At 39.2% G+C, this 11,615-nt stretch overlaps 1 pseudogene; it reads right to left on the bottom strand.

Annotated features, from left to right (window-relative positions):
- Positions 1–9,524: 9,524 nt before the first annotated feature.
- Positions 9,525–10,803, bottom strand: LOC100401162 (eukaryotic translation initiation factor 3 subunit I pseudogene; annotated as a pseudogene).
- Between the last annotated feature and the right edge of the window lie 812 nt (positions 10,804–11,615).

The following is an 11,615-nucleotide window of genomic DNA, read 5'->3' as shown; positions in this document are numbered from 1 at the left end:
TATTTTATATATATTCAATTACTACTCCTAAATTATTACTACTACTATATATATAGGGATATTAAGTATATGTAAAGTAAATGAATCTGAATATGACCGTATTGAAAAAATTGTATTCTTTTTTCTCTCTTCTTACTAATATTGAGGTAAACACTTACATCCGTATCATTTCTCCTATGGTGAATGTTCTGGATTGTTGCCTTAGGCTGGGATCCTAGGAAAGGCATTACTAAATCGAAGTAAAGGAGTTCTTCTATGGCTCATGTCTATTTGTGCCATTGCACTTGCTAAATTTTTTTCCCCAAAGAATTGTAGCAATCTTCAATGTCATGTGTTTCACTATTCCTGCCAACATTAGATATTTTTAAAATTTAAAACAGGCCGGGCGCGGTGGCTCAAGCCTGTAATCCCAGCACTTTGGGAGGCGGAGGCGGGTGGATCACGAGGTCAAGAGATCCAGACCATCCTGGTCAACATGGTGAAACCCCGTCTCTACTAAAAATACAAAAAAATTAGCTGGGCATAGTGGCTCGTGCCTGTAGTCCCAGCTACTCAGGAGGCTGAGGCAGGAGAATTGCCTGAACCCAGGAGGCGGAGGTTGCGATGAGCCGAGATCGCGCCATTGTACTCCAGCCTGGATAACAAGAGCGAAACTCCGTCTCAAAAAAAAAAAAGTAATTATTAAATTTAAAACAAACATTTTTCTGAACCTGCAGACAGTAGATTCAAGGTTACCAAGGGCTAGAGGGTGGGAATGAGGGGTTATTGTTTAATGTAACAGAGTTTCTTTTTGGGGTGATGAAAAAGTTTTGGAAATAGATGGTTGCACAACATTGTGAATGTAATTGATGCCACCGAATTGTACACTTAAAATGGTTAAAATGACAAATTTTATATTATTTACTTATGTCATTTTTATTGCAATAATTTTTTAATAAAAAAAAAGAGCACAGTCCCAAAAGATGGGAGACATCTATTAAATTAACATTAACGCTGGGTGTGATGGCTTACATCTGAAATCCCTGCATTTTGGGGGGCTGAGGAGGGAAGATCACTTGAGGCCAGAAGTTTGAGGTTGCAGTGCGCTATGATCACACCACTGTAGTACAGCCTAGGTGACAGAGTGAAACCCAATCTCAAAAAAAAAAAAATAAAATTAAATAATAGTTAATGTTGGCAGAGATAGTGGAATGCATGGCATTGAAGATTGGTACAATTTTTTTGGAAAACAATTTAGCAAGTGCAATGGCACAAATAGGACGTGAGTCATAGAAGAGCTTATTTACTTTGCTTTAGTAATTCCTTTCTAGGATTCCAGGCTGAGATGACAGACAATCCAAAACAGAAAAGAAATGATATGTATGTAAATGTTTACATTGATATTAATAAGAGAGAAAAAAACCCATTTTTTTCAATAACAGGTAACATTCAGTGTTCGCTATTTATTAGGCTCAGGGCTAAGTGCTATGCACATATTAGTGCATTGCGTTAGTACTATTACCATACTTATTTTAGAAAGTAGGAAACTGATGTCTAGTGAGCTTAAGTATCTTGCACAAGGTCACATAGCTAGTAAGTTACAGAGCTGGGATCTGAATTCAGGTCTGGCGTCACGCCTGAGCTTTGAACTACTACGACTAGATTGAGAAGGCGCTTGCTGGTGTAAATGATGTCATCCTCTTAATGAAGCATTATGCAGCTGTTAAAGAAGATAGATGGAAAGGTTATGAGGCAGCATAAAAATATAACTCGTTCATTCCATAAATATTTGTTTCTAAATATATTCATTTGCTGAATGAATAAAATGTTAGGCCAACAAAACAGGATGGAAAATGGCATGCATGCATATTTCTGTGTGTGTGTGTGTATACACATACACTGTAAATATATATTTACATGTAAATCTATATAATTTGTAGGAAATATAATATTATATGTACAAAAATATGTAGGAAAAAAATCCCAGAAGGAAATGCAATAAATGATTTACTCTGTAACCCTGTTCTTGTTAGAATGGTGAGATTATTGATTTTTCTATTTTTCTCCTTTTAATAATGATTTCTTAACTTTTTAAATTGTTTTTACTTTTCATTGTTACGAGAAAAACTTGGGACCATAATGTCCTTCCTTCAACCCCCAAACTTGGGAGGTGCTGAGAGACCGAAGAAGGCACTGAGCGGCCGCAGGACGGCGCCAGACATAGGTGTATGTCCCTGCCCCTCCCTCCTGTTTCTGAACTGCTGAACTAGTTTTCCTGCTCTTTGCTTACTCTGTTTGAGCGATGGGACTGTTTTCTGTGCTAAGTTCTGAGATACTCTCCATGATGTTTGGGTTCTCAGGGACACCTGCTCTTTGGCTGGGTACCATAACCTTGGCTCATTGCCCTGCCTTCAGGGTTCAGGCAGTGGACATATGTCCACCTTTGAAGAACCTGATGGGCGGCCCATCACACTACATTTATTATAGAAAATTTTAAACACGTACAGAAGTGGAGAGAATGGTATAATGAACATCGTGTGCTCATCAGCCTGCTTTACCAGTAATTAGCTTCCAGCTAATCTCATTTCATAACACAGTCATCCCTCCTTACCCATGGGGGATTGGTTCTAGGACCTCCCACTGGTAACAAAATTTTTGAATGCTCAAGTCCCTGATATAAAGTGGCATAGTATTTGTACATAACCCATGGATGTCCTCCCATATAGTTTAAATCACCTCTTGTAATACCTAAAACAATGTAAATGCTATGTAAGTAGCTGTTATGCTTCATTGTTTAGGAAATAATGATAAGAAAAAAAGTTTGTACATGTTAAGCACAGATGCAATTTTTCCCCCAAGTATTTTTGATTTGTAGTTGGTTGAATCCATGGATGTGAAACCCACAGACAGGAAGGGCTGACTATATCTCCACTTAAAAAAATAAATCTACTTATTTCTCTTCTCTTCCCCTTCTTTTCACAGGCTTTGATATCCTCACTCTTGTCTCACCATCTTCTAAGTTTTTTGAAGCAAATCCCAGAAATCTTAACATTTTATTTTTAAGTATTTCAATATGTATTTTTAAAGATAAGCAATTTTAAAAATAACTAAATACAACTACCTAAATTATTAATCATTCCTTTATCTAACCAGATATCCAGTTAGTGTTCAAACTGATCTTATTCTACCTTAATTTATTTCGTTTTATAGTTTGTTTGAACCAAGATCCAACTAACAGCCACACTTTGCAAGCGGTCGGCATGCTCTAAAGTCTCTTTTCATCTTCTGGTCTCCTCTTCCTCTTTTTATTCCCCCTTTCTGACTTACCTGTTGAACAAACAGGATCATTTGTAAACTTTCCTGTTTTCTGGATTTTGCTGGCTGTATGCCTATGGTATCATTGACTTTGTTTCTCTGCTGTCTATATTTACTGCAGTTTGGTAGCAAGACATAAAATCTTGATCAGATTCAGGGTCCATTTTTCTGTAAGAATATTTCCTAGATGGTGTTGTGTACATGTATCAGGAGGCAAAGTCTATCTGGACAGCTGTCATTTTGTATTGTTAGTAGCCTGGCGCTTAGTGCTTAATCTATGCTGTCCAACAAAAGTATAATGCAAGCTACATATGTCATTTAAAATTTTCTGGTAGCCATTACCAAAAATAAAAGCCAATTAAGTTAAATTAAGCTATTGCTTTAAGGGATATACTACAATTACCAAAAATAAAAGCCAATTAAGTTAAAATTTTAAGTGTTTATTGTGCAGTAAAAGAAAACCCAAAAAAGTCTCCTGGTTAGATAAGCAGACTTGACGCCAAAAGTGGCGAGCAGCTTGGCTCCCAGCAGTCACAGTGCAGGTTCAAAAGCCTCAATGAGGAGGTACGTTGATCTTTGTTGTGATTGGCTATTAAAACTTACATTCCTTTTAGGACAAGTAGGGCTGTATTAGTTTATTTTTCTGTAGCTGATTGGTTCAGAATTCAGAAAGAAAAACATAAGTTTTGCCTGTGGTTAGAGCCAATATTTCAGGAAAATCACAATGGCTTAAGTTTCGGTGATGTGGCTACAGGCGGTTAGCCTACTGATTATCCAAACAGTGGCCTCCATTTTGACCTTTCCTTAACACCTAATTTTTAAAAAGTAAAAAAAGAAAGACAGCTCTCCTGTTTCTGAAATAGTGCTAGAATTCTACTGATGAGATGAAGCGATACTGTTCTGTAACCTGAATTCATATCAGCAAAGTGAGTTCAATTCCCTTCAGTGTACAAAAGCTGGGATCTCTTCTGATAGTGAGAGTGACTTCTCCCCCAAATAAACTACAAATTAAGTACCTGTGGGATAACCATCATTTCTGTAGAAATCTCATGATATATGTGGGCTGCCATTTTCCTTTTATAAAAAGAAATCCCAATACCTGAAATAGTGATGCAACTAGCTGAGTGGGGATGAAGGGGCAGGGCTGGGGGTCTGTTGGTATTATTTGCCAATAGGTAAGTCTTTTATAGAAGAGATAACTGGGGAGAGTTGGAGCTGTGTCATATCCGAAAGTGATATGCATCTTCTTTTTTCACAACAAAAATAATCACTCTAAATATAAAATAATAAATCCTAAACTTGAAAATTGTGATATATCCCTTAAAGCAATAGCTCCACCCATCCAGCAGCCAAGTCAGTGCCTGGTGGACTTCAGTTTAGTTATACTATGAAACTTAGACATGGAGGGGTCCTCAGAGGAAGAGATACACAAGGGAGCTGACTCCAGTCTTATTGGTGAGATTGGGCCATGTCATACAGACTCCGGAATAGGAAGAGCCTCAAATTACAAAGCCTGAGAGTGTAGTGTAGTAAGACTATAATCGCCAAATCAGGCAAGTGCAGACCAGATAAGACATTTATCTCAAGTCCTTAAGATTCTTCTTACTGCACACACGAGGCTTCTAAAACACAGGTGGAAATGTGTGGGAAGATGCAGCTTGCTGCAGACGCAAATCCCAAGAGAAGGGGGTATTCTAAGCAGTGTTAAGTGCTTCAGGCAGGTCAAAACAGTGGAATAATTTTAAATTATTGGAAATGAAAATTATTAAGATGCATTCAGAAGCACTTTCTATGACATAGTAATTCTTAAACTCTAGACTTCTAGCCCCCACTGCTAGAGATTCTGATTCTTTGATCACATAGTGTTCAGAGATGTGCATTTTAAATACACCTCAGCTAATTCTTAGCAGATTAGAGGAGGTTTCCTTAACTTGACCAAGGATACTCATAACAGACTTACAGCAAACAATGTACTTAATGGTGATGTTGTAGAAACATTCCCCTTAGAGACAGGAATAAGAAGGGCAACGATCATCGATTCCATAGCCAATGGAATAAAACAAGAAAAAGAAGTAAGAAGTGAAAGATTGGAAAGAAACATAATAAGCTACTGTTATTTGTAGATGCTGTGATTGTCTACACCAAAAATCCAAGAGAATCTATAAAATATGAGAACTAATAAAAGTTTTCACATTTTGGCTGGATACCAAATCAACATACAAAGACAGTAGCTTTCCTACACAAAACAATAACCAATCAGAATCATTAGAAAAAAAATCTCATTCTCAGTACCAAGAAAGTAGCAAGACACCCACATAAACCCATCAAAAGGTGTGCAAGTTTTCTGTGAAGAAAATACTTTGAGTGAAAGGTTCCATCTCTTTCATGTTTTGTCTCCTCTTTCTCACTCCTGCTACCCCTTCTTGTCTAGTGGCTTGCATCTCCTCCCATCTTACTTGGTCCCTCTTCCAGAACCAAGTCTTGCAATAGTAATCAGTTCTCTCTCCCTCAGGGAATGGTGAGTTGTCACAGATCCCAGACCCTGGTCTGAGACTGTGTCTCTGGACTCCCACATATATAGGCTGCAGCTTACAAAGATGTGTACCCTTAAACGGCAATTTTCAGTAATGTTTTCTAGCTTCCTTTTGCCACCCCAAGAGAGGAGTAAGGTGGTAAAAACTCCTGACTCTGGTTCCTTGTTTCCTATGAAGTATTCTAGATTTCTTTTTTCCCAGGATCTGAACTTTTAGCTATGATTCTCTCCACCTGGGCCCAGAGCCCAGCAAACTCACAGCTCCATTCAGGATCACTTTTAAATATTTTGTTCTATTTCTAATCAATACAGATGCTTATCTCATATTAGAACCTTGATATGCATTTTGTGTGAGTTTTCACTTTTCATTTCATTGCTATGCTGTTTGGAGTAGCAGGCGTTGTCAAGCATGAACTCACTGCCCATCTTGACCAGAGAGAGTTCATTCCTTTTCTTGGAGAACAAAGGTAACTAGGGGATGAGAAAAGCCACATTATTTTTCTAAATGGTTACTGATTAACAGCAATATATGTAAACATATCTTTAAACATTCCTTTGGGAAATGGGCAAGAGGAAATTGAAGGGTCGATCAAGAAGGAATGAAGGAAAGGGAGACCTGGGAGCTTTGGAGCTGGACAAACAGGCAGGGAATGAAGTGGAAGCCCTGCTTATGAGCACCTGCTCCTCTTTGGGCATCTTGAATGTTGTCCTTTTTTTCAGTATGGACAAGAATCCTTCTCCTACTTCTCCTCCTCTTCTGGTTCCTTATCCATTCTCTTCTTTTTCCTAAGAAAGGGAGGTCGAAGGCTGTGACTTCTTTTTTCTTTTTTCCTCTTAGATTCTCACAAAGCAGAGGCCCAAAGATGCTCCCAGGCTTCAGCCAGGACCTTCCCTTTGTTCCTGAATACCCATCTCGAAGTCAAGAAATTAATCGGAAACAGTTCTCCTCAAAGCCCAGTTCAAGACTTGCGCTGATAAATTCTTACTTTCTTTCTCTTGGGTAGTAGTATTTTTGAATGCCTATTATGTGCCAGGCTCAGAGAAACCAAAGGAAGAGTCACAGATAAGAAATGAAAAATGACATTGAGCAATCACCTACTCTGAAGCCATCCTTGATCATGGAGACGCACCCTGATTTCTAAACACCTCTTCCAGCTTCTCACTTCTTTTCCTCACCCTGCCACAAGAAAAAAAGAGCCTGCTCTCTGGTTAAAGAGCTAAGGTCCCTACTTATTTCTGGGTCTTTTGTTTCAGTGAGGACCCTGGCTCTGGAAGCATCTCTGCTTTGGCCCCTGGCCATTCTCTGATGAGGTCACCTGAAGGGGCCAGTGCTGTCACTGTGGCCACCACCAGTCTGCCAGGGCCTGTCCTGGGGCTCATCCAAGCCCCAGCTCCAAGAGGCAAACTGCAGATGTTTCTTCTATTTTTAGATGCTGGGATATTGCCCATGAAGGAGCCAGTGACCTGGAAAAGCCAATTCTCCCTCCAATCTCTGTTTCTGACTCTCTCATTTCCCTTCATTGTTCTACCAGATTTTTCTTTCGACGATGGGACTGTCATGAAATGACCCAGAGTTAACTGAGCTGGACCTTGGTCTGGGGACACAGATCCTGACATCTCCTGTACCTACCAGGACTCTGGTCACCAAGACTGGTTTTAGGGATAAGAGATTGAACTGTTTGTTACATTAGGGGCCTCCAAAAATTTCCGTCATGCTTTCCCATTAGTAAAACACTGATAGGAGCACCCATCCTAGTTTTTGCTTACGTATTTATTTGTAAATTTTATACAAGTACATTTGAACTGGGAATACATTGTAAAGCTCATACAGAAAGTAGGAGATGTACAGGCTGAAACAGTTCTAAGGGATCAGGAGTTGTCACATTCTTTTCTCGTGCCCCATGGGTCTTCTGGCATCCCCTCTGTGGAAATCACTGCTCTGCATAGCTAAATGAGAAAATTTTTAATTTTTTTGGAGCTGCATGCTAGCTATTGTTGATTTGAAGAATAATGGAAAGGTTTTTGTTGGTTAAAGTATCTTCTCTTTTCCAATAAACAGCAAGATCTGAAATTTCTATATTATAGAAGAGGTAACTTTGGCTTAAGAATTGCCTTCTCTCTGAGGTCTCTTAAATCACAAATCCTTTGGAAAGACGTTGGAGAAGAAGTGTGTTACATCTCTGGTTCTTTAGGTCAGTACCTCAATTGGGCTGTTTTCCTCAGAGCCCTGGATGCCCAGCATAGTGTCTGGCATGGAGGAAGAGCTCAATATAAACATTTGTTAAATTAGTGTATGAGTGTGGGAAATTCAGAGAAGGGAAAGATCAAGAAGAGCAAGAAGGAAGCTAAGGTACTGGAAGGCAAACTGAAGCTGAGTTTTCTCTTCTTTCTAATTTTGCTCAGTGCCGGAGAGGTTTCTTCTCTTCCTGGGAGTATTCAGCACAGTGTGGTTCCTTCCAGGGCAGGGCTTCTCTTGCTCTGATACTTTATTTCCAGGAGTGCAGGAGTATTTGGGTTGTTTCGGAGTAGAAAATGGACCCTCTGCAATCTGGCCGTCTGGAAAGAGGACTAATCTATTCCTGCCTTTCTGAATAAGCCAAGCAGGGTCACTGTCCCCATTCCTTGCCACCTTCACTCTGTTCTTAGAGCAACCTATGATGAGGGTGGGACGTTATACCCACAGGTGGTTGCAGGGTATTTGTGGTTTGCAAAGAGGGATCTGGTCCCTTTTGGTATCCTCAGGATACCAAAAGGTAGGCAATTTTTTGTAGGCAATAAGTTTATTTTTCCAGAGAAGGGATACATGTTGAAACAAATTCTACTCATCTAGTCAGCCTTGGACAGGATTTTGTTGCTTGCTTGTTTTTTGATTTCCCCCATCCCCCTGCCAAAAAAGAGGTGCAGGGGTGTGTGTGAGTATGTGTGTGTGTGTGTGTGTGTGTGTGTGTATGTGTGTTAAGCAGCACCAATTTAGTTGGAATTGTATTGAATTTATAGATTTACTTAGGGAAAATTGACATCTTTGTAATATTGAAGTACCATAAATTTAGGCAAATAGTATGTTGCTATGTCTCTCTATTTATTTAGGTCTTCTTTAATGCCTCTCAGCCAGCCAGTTATTACAAGTCACTTGAGTTTTTATTTGTTGAATCCCAGGAATTTTACGTTTTGTTTTATTATTGTGTACTAGTTATTCTTAATTGATATTTGCAAGTTGGCATCTTTAGTTTTCTAGACAAATTGTTAAGGATTGTTTTATTAAGTTCCTTAAAATTTCAGCTACTATTTTTTTTGAATCGCATCGATTTTACATATTAGTTTGTGAAAATTTAGAGCTCTACCTTTACTTTTACCTTTATTCATTTTCCTCATTATTTTAAACAAGCTTGAAAGCTTTAGTAGAGTTCTAAACTCCTCTCTTTAGAAGTATGTGCATCTTTATTAGCTCATTTCCTAGGTGTTACAAATTTTGTTGCTATTGTGAATAATGTCTTAATTTTGTGTTTTAATGTTGGCAAGTATAAAAATGCTATTGATTTTTTCTAGATTGATTGATTGATTGATTTTTTTTTTAAAAAAGCTAACCACAAGCCATTTGTTACCAAACTAATTTATTTCTTAGAGTTCAAAATCTTCTGGGAGAAGCTTCCCTGGCCTGGATACCTGGATGAAGGTCCAGGTCCTTTTTTTTTCTTTTTTTTTTTGAGATGGAGTTTCGCTCTTGTTGCTCAGGCTGGAGTACAGTGGCTCATGACCTCAGCTCACCAATAACCTCCACCTCCCAGGTTCAAGCAGTTCTCCTGCCTGAGCCTCCCAAGCAGCTGGGATTATAGGCATCTGCCACCACACCTGGCTAATTTTGTATTTTTAGTAAAGACAGTTTCTCCATATTGGTCAGGCTGGTCTTCAATTCTGACCTCAGGTGATCCGCCCACCTCGGCCTCCCAAAGTGCTGGGATTACAGGCGTGAGCCACTGTGCCCAGCCGGAGATCCAGCTTCTTAAGCCTCAAACTCAAATTCCAAGTACTCTGGGTCGAAGTAGTGGATACAGATGTAACCATCTTCGCCACCACTGCTGTAGCTCTTGCCATCAGGATGGAAGGCAAAACTGTTGATAGGTCCAAAGTTACCTTCGACTCTTCCAAACTCTTCTTCAAAGGCCAAATGGAAGAACCTGGCCTCAAACTTGCCAATCCTGGTGGAGGTTGTGGTTACATCTGTGGCTTCCTGACCACCACCCAGGACCACATGGTCATAGTTGGGGGATAGGGCAGCTGGGTTGATGGGACACTCTGTCCAGAAAGTCTTTTGATGTTCAAGAGTTGTGGAGTCAAGAATCTTGGCTGTGTTGTCCTTGGATGCGGTCGTAAACATGGTCATGTCCCTGGATAACTGGATGTCGTTGATCTGCTGTAAGTGCTCCTTAACATTCACCAATACCTCTCCAGACTTGGCACTGTACTGGTTGAGCTCTCCATCTCATGGCCAGCGATGATGCACTCTCCCTGGGGTCCCCAAATGGCACTGGTGATTTTAGAGTCATTGCAAGGGATCTTCACGTAGGGCCCATTGTTGTCAATCTGGCTCAGATCCCGAAGGTCAAAGAAACTCACAAAGCACTGGTAGCCCATCTGCTTGTCTGTGGAGGACATGATGATGTTTCCCCAAAGTCAAAACCGCAGGACCGGACAGCTGAATTGGTCTTGAGTAGGGCCGGCTACTTTCCTGTTTCGCAGTCCCAGAGATGACAGCTGTTGTCAGCTGAGCCAGTAAGGACATGCTTGGTGTTCCAGTCAGTATCCACACAGCACACAGCTTCCGTATGGCCCATGTAGGTGTCCAGCCTCTCGCCATTCACAGAGTACTATACATTGACGACAGGGTCCTTGGCCACAGTAAAGAGGAGGTCTCCTTCGCCATTATACTTACTCTGTGTAATGGACCACTCATGGCCCTGCAGCAGGATTGGCTTCATCCCGGCGGTGACGTGAAGAAGGATGCAATGTGAGTCAATTGATTTGAAAACAACAGAAATTTTATCTCTCTCTTTCAATTCTTAAAATCTCTTATTGTTGTTATTATTAGTGTTATATAGCATTAGGCAGGATATCCAAAAATGGTAACAGTAGACATCTTTTATGTTATATCTGATCTTATCTATTTAGTGTGATGCTTACTGTATATTTTGGACATAGCTCCTTTGCTAGCTTAATGGAATTCCTGTTTATTCCTATTTTACTAAGGGTTATTATCATATATGTGAAGTTTCTATAAAATATTTTTTTCTGGATCTATTGAAAAATCATTTAATTTTTCTCCCTTGGTCTAGTGTATGGCTTATATCACGGATTTCTGTTGTTAAATTGTCTAAAAATTACTGTGATAAACCTTATTTAATCATGATTTTAAAAAGTGTGCTGTTGAGTTCAGGTTGCTTATATTCTATTTTGGATTTATAAGTAAAAAAGAACTATTGTTTTTTTCACCTCTATTCTTATTAGTTTTTAGATTAATCTAATAGAATAAGTTGTGCTGCTTTTTTTTTCTTACTTTCTGGAGAAAATCTTCCAGACAGGAGTACTTTGTTACTTGAAATATCATTTATAAAACCACCTAGCCTACAAACAATTAAAAAACTTATCATGATTATTTTGCTTAGAGATGTGGTAGGGGTGTCTTCTGTGTTGTATTTAACCATTTCAATTTTTTGTTATTGGTTGCTTCAGATTTCTTTCTCTTGGGCTAGTTTATATTTTATATTTTTCTATAAATATATCTATTTTGTCA

This window comes from Callithrix jacchus, chromosome 10 (genome assembly GCF_049354715.1).
Source record: "Callithrix jacchus isolate 240 chromosome 10, calJac240_pri, whole genome shotgun sequence".
Lineage (NCBI taxonomy): Eukaryota > Metazoa > Chordata > Mammalia > Primates > Cebidae > Callithrix > Callithrix jacchus.
The sequence above is the reverse complement of the archived record's forward strand: the minus strand, read 5'-3'. Positions and strand labels throughout refer to the sequence as shown.